Raw genomic sequence first — 8,695 nt, 5'->3', positions numbered from 1 at the left:
TTTCTTTTTCTCACTTCAGTATTTTGGAACTGCTTTATTTCCTGTACCATACATTTCTATATAACTCCCCATAATCTCTTCCATAAAACTCAGATATTGATGCTTAAGTGAAAAAAAAGAAAAGAAAGAAAAATCAACATTTTAATTATTGCATTAATAATACTGCACTTCTACTTTTTACAGAGGTGATTCACACCTATTTGTGGTAACCATTTACAGACAAGTGACTTGAGCTAATGATAGTTAAAATGTTAATGATGGATATACAAACCATCGACATTTTGGCCAATATTTCAACAATCTAATGACATTAAGTGTAGATTGTGCAATGCAAAACCTAAAAATAGGCTTAACTGTAAACATTTCAGTGAAATAATTTTGTGTTTTATGTTTCAATACTATAAAAGGACTGATACACAAATGTCACATCTTAAGCCAATAGTTATGTAGATGATAACAATATAACATATTTAAAGGTCAAATCTTATTATTGAAGGTATTCATTAGAAATTCTATCTTAGTGTTTACAAATAATATTTTCTTGCATCAGTTAGTTCACATATTTCATACCTGTCATTTGCAAAGCTTTCTCCATATTTCAATTAGAAAATCCTCTGATTTAACTCTTTTGATAGTAAGCCACCTGGTTCTTTGATACAAGTTTCCTATTTTGAATTGATTTAAATTAAAACCTTCCATCAATGAAGGTTTTATGTCAGTTTATGTTCCAAAAAGTTAATTTACTAAATTCTTTATTTTCAAAATTTATTGAAACGATGACAGTATGTTTCAATAGAAATATGGTAACAAAAGAGTTAACATATGTTATTTCCTAGAATATAATACAATGAGTCATTCAACTATATTATGAGCATGTTATTGATATCATCGTCATTGTTGTCATCATCATCACTGTCAACATTTTTACCATTATTATCATCATCATCATCATCATCATCATCAACACTATCATCTTTATCATCATCATCACCATCATCATTATCCCATAAACCAGCCTACCCCATTTTTAATATATACTGCTCTACATCTTAGAGTGTGCTTCTTTTTTCGGATTTATGTTTTCTACAAACGATATATACATACATGTATAATGTATGTATGTATGTATGTATGTATGTATGTATGTATGTATGTATGTATGATATTGTATGTATGTATGTATGTATGTATGTATGTATGTATGTATACACACACATATATTTATTAACTCTATCAACACAACATACTTTAATGTATGCTCTTCATTGAAGTGTGAAAAGCTGTGGTTTTCATTCGGGAAGAATCCCTCGTTTAGACATATGTTAAAAGAAAGCAAAATATACTTCAGAGCTAGGTGAAACAAAATCATTCAAGAAGTGACCACAAAAGTGATAGATATGTATTTCACTATCGTTGCAGCATATCAATGTCATATACACATTGTCACTTCTGAAACAAAATAAAATTAGCTCATCTGAATTATATACGGATAGTATCACCTAGCTCTGAAATATATTGTGTTTTTTGTTTTTTAACACTGCACATCTGCACAGGGGATTTTCTCATATGAAAACTGCAACCTCTGGTGTTTTAAGTAGATACACATTAAGACATTACTATAGAGCTGCTTCCATTACATAATTTGAATGTGTATGTGTGTGTGTGTGTGTGTGTGTGTGAAGGCACATGGCATAGTGATTAAGGTATTGCACACACGATTACTAGATCATGGGTTTGATTCCCAACCTGAGCATGCATTAATTTCATGGTGTTCCAGTTCACTTAGTTGTAAATAGATAACCCTGTGATAGAATAGCCTTCTGATCAGGGAGAACACTGCCTGATTACCTAGGCAGTGGGATGGCATTCTAATTATTTATAATATAGGATAAAATCTTTATAAGAATTTATCAAGTAGTCAGCGTGAAAAAACCTCATAATGAAAAAAACTCATCGTTTTTCCCATAAATATATATAATTTATATAAGGGCATTAACTATATAGTAATGCCTCGGGAAAAAAACGATGAGTTTTTTTCATTATGAGGTTTTTTCACGCTGACTACTTGATAAATTCTTATAAAGATTTTATCCTATATTATATTATAAATAATTAGAATATATTCAGTGCTGAATATTATTCTGTATAAGCACATGTTACTGAGATGCAACCGGATAAATTCTAATCTCTTTCACGGATATATAATGATGGACAGAAGTCATCATACTATGTCGGGTACATCGTGGTATGTTGATTCTTGTTTATTTTATGTGTCTCGACCATATGTGTACTGATGAACAAAAGATGCAGCTTACTTCACAGTTTTGCTGTATTGATTGAGAAACCAGTGGTTTACCGTTAAGTTAAATGTTTTTAGGAGATAAATTTTGAAAGCTGCATTTCCTTGCTTTCGGTAAATATGTTGCTTATTTTTTGGTAGTTTTTGACTTATTTAGTCCCTCTAAGCGTGAGGCATTACTATATAGTTAATGCCCTTATATAATTATATATATATATATATATATATATATATGATGGGCTTCTTTCAGTTACCCTCTACCAAATCCACTCACAAGGCTTTGGTCAGCCTGGGGCAATAGTAGAAGACACTTGCCTAAGGTGCCATGCAGTGGGACTGAACCCAGAATCATGCGGTTGGGAAGCAAGCTTCTTACCACAGAGCCATGCCTGGAGCTATAATAGAAGATACTTGCCAAATGCAAAACTATTTGGTTGAACCATACAGCAATGTTTGCACCTATATTCATTATAATATTTAATATGCATGTATTTTGATATTTGTAAGAAAGAGCAATGAGAAGCTATAATGATCTTGTCTTCTCCAGGGTCAATAATAACATACATGAAATGGAAATATTTTCAGCCAAGGAATAAAAACTGGGTCAATGATTTGGTTTGATAATAATTTTATTCTTATTCTGTAATACTCTTTAGTGTTTAGAAATAAATAGAATAAAGTCAGGGAATTTTACAATTAAACAATGGAACCTCTAAGTAGTTACTCAACCTGCTTGAAATAGCAATCAAATTTCCCTTAAATTACGCCCGATCATATTGAAGAAAACATCTATCACTGCACTGGATATGTATTATTAGATGTCTTAGAAAATGACAAAAAGAAAAAGAGATGGAATGGTTATAGCTAGAACACTTTGGGTCATAGGTTACTTCACTCTTGGAGCTGACTTGGGGATAAACAATAACTTGCTAGCAAAGATAATACATCATGAGAACATTAACATTAACTGTGTGATGTATATGTGTGTATAAATGTGTGTATAAATACTTGTTTTCTTTTAGACTTTTGGCATGAAGAAATAGAGAAGTTTAAATGAACTTCACATTATATAAATAATTCATGCAAAGGAGGAAGCAGAGAAATCTCAATTAGAAAGGGGAGGTAAGCATTGAGGAGGAGGGTGGTTTTTTTATTTTTGCTTATCAAGGATATCGAAAACAGGAACCAGTTATAGTTATAGTGAGTTTAGTAAGAAAGAGAAGTAACTGAAGCTGGTTTATTCAAATGAATTTGGTTTATCAGTTGTAAAAGTGCTTATTTTGCAGATTATATTATATATGAATGACAAGAGCAAGAATTACAGAAAGAGTACAGTGTTGGACAACTTGCCTAGCAGCAATCAGTTATGTCCTTTTATGCTTCCAATTTAAGTCCAGCTGAGGTTGATCTTACAATTTCCCTGAAATTGTTGGCATTGTGCCAAAATTTGAAACCAATATATCAATATATTGTGTGATGTTGACCAACTGAAATATTAATATGAGATATTAATCATGCAATCAGATATCACCCAAGATATTTCCACTTAAATAAGAGCACTTTAGTGGTGGAGCTTTCAGGCAGGTTGGTTTTTAAAGGGTTATTCTTCTTCTAATTTTGTAATGACATATAAAGAATATAGGGTCAATTATAGTCCAATGTATATCAAAGTAACAGTTGATAGGATGTATGACAGATGCCAGGTCACCAAGATTGTAGAGGGTGTGTTGGTTATTTTCAAAGTCCATGAAATAAATGACAGAAGAAAATAATAGTTGAAATGACCTTTATTTTACTGTTACAATATAAAAACAACTCCTTCAAGTTGTTGTTGTATAATGATTAGTAGAAGTGCTGTTGTCCATTTTGTAAGTAATTGTGTTCATCTGTAGGTGACTGCTGAGAGATTAAAGAAAAAAGAGAGAAAGAGTAAGAGAATTTACCTCTCTGGGCTGGCAAGTAGAGAGAGTAAAAGTTGTATGATTTCTCATTGACATTTTATAAAGTGAAGTTTTAGAGAGATGTTCCTTCAGCAAATACTAAATGAAAGAGGGATATGCTCCTTTAGCAAGGTACCAGGTGAAAGACAAAGAATTGTGTTTGGATTCTGTATTTATAACATTTTCTTAGCTAAATTAGGTCAGGCTAAACAAAGGACACTTTTTTCTGTTATCTGGACTGAACTGAATTCAACCTAAGGATTTCCATGAAAACAATAAGATTTACATAAGTAGGACTGTTAAATTTCTTAGTGAAAATGCTGAGAACGATGGGAAGGAGTTTACAGCAAAATCTAGACTAAGGTGTCAATTCCTGGTAAAGAATCAAGGAAACAATTCTCTTCACACATATATATGTGTGTGTGTGCGCACGTGCGTGTGTGTGTGTGTGTAAGAGCATCATATCAACCTACAGATGGTGAGTAGCTTATAGCAACAGTTGGAAGTTTGCTTACACCAACACATGGAGCATTGATTACACCTATGTTTGGACTGCTGCTGCTACATAATGCTAGGGAATTTGAATGGGTTAATGGAACCTACATAACTGGACATTTCCCAGATTATTTTCCTTCTGAAGAGGAGCTTTGGGCCTGAAATATAAAGGTTTTATAAAACTTTCCACATTGTCAGAAGTTTTTTATTTTCTCACTTTTCACTTTCTTCAAGATATATATATATATATATATATATATATATATATATATATCTTTGTGTGTGTGTTAAGAGTAGGGAAGGCTGGTTTATGGATTACCCGAGGTTTCACGTCCATAAAGGGTTTAGCTTTATGGTGTATTGTCAGACCCCCAAAACCTGTTAGTCTAAGACCTCTTCAAAATATGGAGGGAGACCTCTCCATATTTTGAACAGGTCTTAGGCCAACAGGTTTGATGATACGCCAAAAAGCTTAACCCTTTATGTACGGAAAACCTAGGTTAATCCCATAAACCGGCCTTCCCCACTCTTAACATATACTGCTCTACATCTTAGAGTGTGCTTCTTCTCCAGATTAATGTTTTCTACAAATGATCCTTTTTGTTCCCTCGCCAGAGTTTTTCACAGAGACCACATGATTTTTGTTAAATAGCTGACCCGTAGGCTATACTTCTACATATTTATGGAAACCACGGGTCTCTCATAAATATGGAATGATTTGACCATGGCTACTCCACCAAAAGCATCCCCATGCCATCCAATGAAATTCCAGCAAGCAATGAGGGTTTCCTTTTTTTCAGTGTGGATGACTGAAAGGCATAATAACATGTTGTGAAAAACACAACACTCAACAAAATACTGGAGAGGGCTACTGGACGCAGTTTTTCCCCTCAAAAAAAAAAAACTACAAAAAAATTTTCATTGTGTCTAATATGTGCAGTAAGCACATTTTATATATACTAGCAATGTAGGTGCTGACCTGCGCCCTCGGTCGCAGCCGGTGGCAGTTAATTTTCATCTGTTTGGTTTTGTATTGCATATAGCCATTTGTATTATTTTATAATTTTCACATTAGCATTTTGCTAAACCACCCATAAATTCATATGGTAAATATATATACTGACAGTTGGGATTTCACTTAGCCGTCCGGCGACAGAGTAGCCACTACTGCATTTGTAATTTTCAAACGAAACTATAGTAGAGTGATCATGCTTGCTGTGGGGTGATTGTCTCTCCTGTCAGTATATATAAAATGTGCTTACTGTGGCTGTGAGAGCTTTTTGGCTCTTATTTCTAGCTATATATGTGTGTGTGTGTGTGTGTGTGTGTGTCTGTGTTGGTCCCCCACCACCACTATTGCATGACAACTGATATTGGTGTGTTGACATCCCTATAACTTTGCAGTTTGGCAGGATGGATTGATAGAATGGGTGCAAGGCTTATAAAAAATAAGTCCTGGAGTTGAGTTCTTTGACTAAAAATCCCTTTAAGGTGGTGCTCCAGCATGGCCACAGTCAAATGACTGAAACAAGTAAAAGAATAAAAGAATAGATTGAGCAGAGATTAAAAATAATCATGGTTTTGAAAAAGTTAGTTTGTATTACCACAGTAATCTATATAATAATAATAATAATAATAATAATAATAATAATAATAATAATGATAATAATAATAATAATATTCCAGGGAGACACGCTCTCTCCACTCCTGTTCTGCCTGGCACTCACACCTTTAACAGAATTGCTAAATAGAACTGGATGCGGTTACAAATGCTATGGAAAAACAGTCAGCCACCTTCTATATATGGATGACCTAAAATTATATGCAAAAAACGACAAAGAGCTAGAAACACTACTACAGACAGTACACGGCTTTACCAAGGAGATAGAAATGAAATTCGGATTAGAAAAATGTGCCAAAGCAACCCTGAAAAGAGGAAAATTAGTTAAAAGTAGCAATATAACACTAGATAAAGCCAATGAAATAAGAGAACTAGACGAAAGCCAACCATATAAGTATTTAGGAGTCAATGAACTAGATAGGATACAACATACACAAATGAAAGAAAAAATAAAGAAAGAGTACTATAGACGAGTTAGATCAATACTAAAAACAGAGCTCAATGCTAAAAACAAGATAATGGGTATCAACACTTTAGCTGTCCCAGTTATAAGCTACAGCTACAACATCCTTAACTGGACACTAAACGAACTATGTAAAATAGACAGGAAAACAAGAAAAATAATGACAGGATATAGGATGCACCACCCAAAATCTGACATAGAAAGGCTATATATACAACGCACAGAAGGTGGCAGGGGTCTTATACAGCTAGAAAACTATTATAAAATAACCACCATAGGACTGCAAAAATACCTACTCCAGAAGCAAGGGAAACTAATACAAATAGCCACAAAACACGAGCAAAACAAAAAACTGTTTTCAGTATTTAAGGAAGCTGACAAATACAAACAAGAAATCAATCTACCTAACAAATACGAAGAAGAAGAAGAAGAAACAACAAAAGCTATAAAACAAATGAAATCCAAACTAAAACTAGAACAGCAACGGACCATGATAAAACGATGGTAAGAAAAGCCCCTACATGGTAAATACTGGGCTAAACTAAATGCGAAAGAAATAGACAGAGAAAAATCCCAGCAATGGCTGAGAAGCTCAGGACTCAAAGCAGAGACTGAAGGATTTTTAATTGCTGCACAAGACCAAAGCCTCCCCACCAGAAATTACCAAAAACACATAATGAAAAGAAATATAACAAGTAACTGTAGAATATGTGGAGATCGACAAGAAACAATAAATCATATTATCTCTGGCTGCCCAGTCCTGGCTAAGAAGGAATATATTCACAGACACGACAGAGCTGGGACCTATATACACTGGAAGCTATGCCAACATTATGGAATAACAACAGAAAAAAGATGGTATAAACACACGCCAGAAAAGGTCACAGAAAACGAGAAAGCAACCATACTCTGGGATATGCCAATACACACAGATAGAGAAATTAAGGCAAATAGACCAGATATAGTTGTCAAAGATCATGAAGAAAAAAAATGCTTTCTAATTGATGTATCAATACCAGCAGATGACAACGTTTCTCTAAAAGAAATGGAAAAACTTTCAAAATACAAAGACCTGGAAATAGAGATAACTCGAATGTGGAATCTAAAAACAGAAACAATTCCTATCATAGTAGGTGCCTTAGGTATAATAAAAAAATATTCAGACAAATACATAACAAAAATAGCAGGACTTACAAATATATATAACATACAGAAAATTGCACTACTGGGCACTGCACACATTCTACGCAAAACACTTTCAATACAGTAAACATAAGAGCACCACAGCAAACCACAGCACATACCCAAGGCGCACAGAGCTGCGCTCGGTAGTGAAGTGAAAGCACGTTATAAAAATAAAACTACTGAATAATAATAATAAGAGAGAGAGAGAAAGAGAGGGGGACCAGCAAGTAACCTAATTTCAATGAGGCTGTATTGGCTCACGACCTTAAGAATTATCCTGTTGAAATGTGTATGATCAAATGTAGCGATAATATTTAAAAAAAGCGCTGGTAGTTGCTATACTAATTAGCAAGCTTTGAGTGAAAGCAGGAATAAGAGATATAAGATACAGTGTACTTGTATCTAAAAAAAAAATCAAGCGATGTGATGCAAGACTATTCTAATCAGAGGGACCTTCAGCAGTGAAGGGGCATCCAGTAAACTGGCAAATATGACATATTTTTATTAGGTTTAGCCTTAAAAAGTGTGAAAAAGTATATATTGCCATAAAAAATGCCATAAAAAATTGCGGACAATATTTACAATTCCGCGAGCAATTATTAGTTCTACGAATAACTGGGACTGCAGATGCCAAATCATGAATAAGCAAGAGTACAGTGTATATATATGTGTGTGTGTGTGTGTGTGTGTGT

At 33.8% G+C, this 8,695-nt stretch overlaps 1 long non-coding RNA gene across 1 annotated transcript in view; it reads right to left on the bottom strand.

Moving 5' to 3' along the window:
- Positions 1-4,073: 4,073 nt before the first annotated feature.
- The window catches only part of LOC128247651 (uncharacterized), a 56,059-nt gene continuing 51,437 nt past the window's right edge, over positions 4,074-8,695 (bottom strand). Inside the window, exon 3 of the long non-coding RNA XR_016241942.1 lies at positions 4,074-4,198. This is a non-coding gene — a long non-coding RNA (uncharacterized LOC128247651). The remainder of the gene's footprint in view (positions 4,199-8,695) is intronic.

The sequence above is a fragment of the Octopus bimaculoides genome, chromosome 1 (assembly GCF_046866305.1).
Source record: "Octopus bimaculoides isolate indiv1 chromosome 1, ASM4686630v1, whole genome shotgun sequence".
Classification (NCBI taxonomy): domain Eukaryota; kingdom Metazoa; phylum Mollusca; class Cephalopoda; order Octopoda; family Octopodidae; genus Octopus; species Octopus bimaculoides.
The sequence above is the reverse complement of the archived record's forward strand: the minus strand, read 5'-3'. Positions and strand labels throughout refer to the sequence as shown.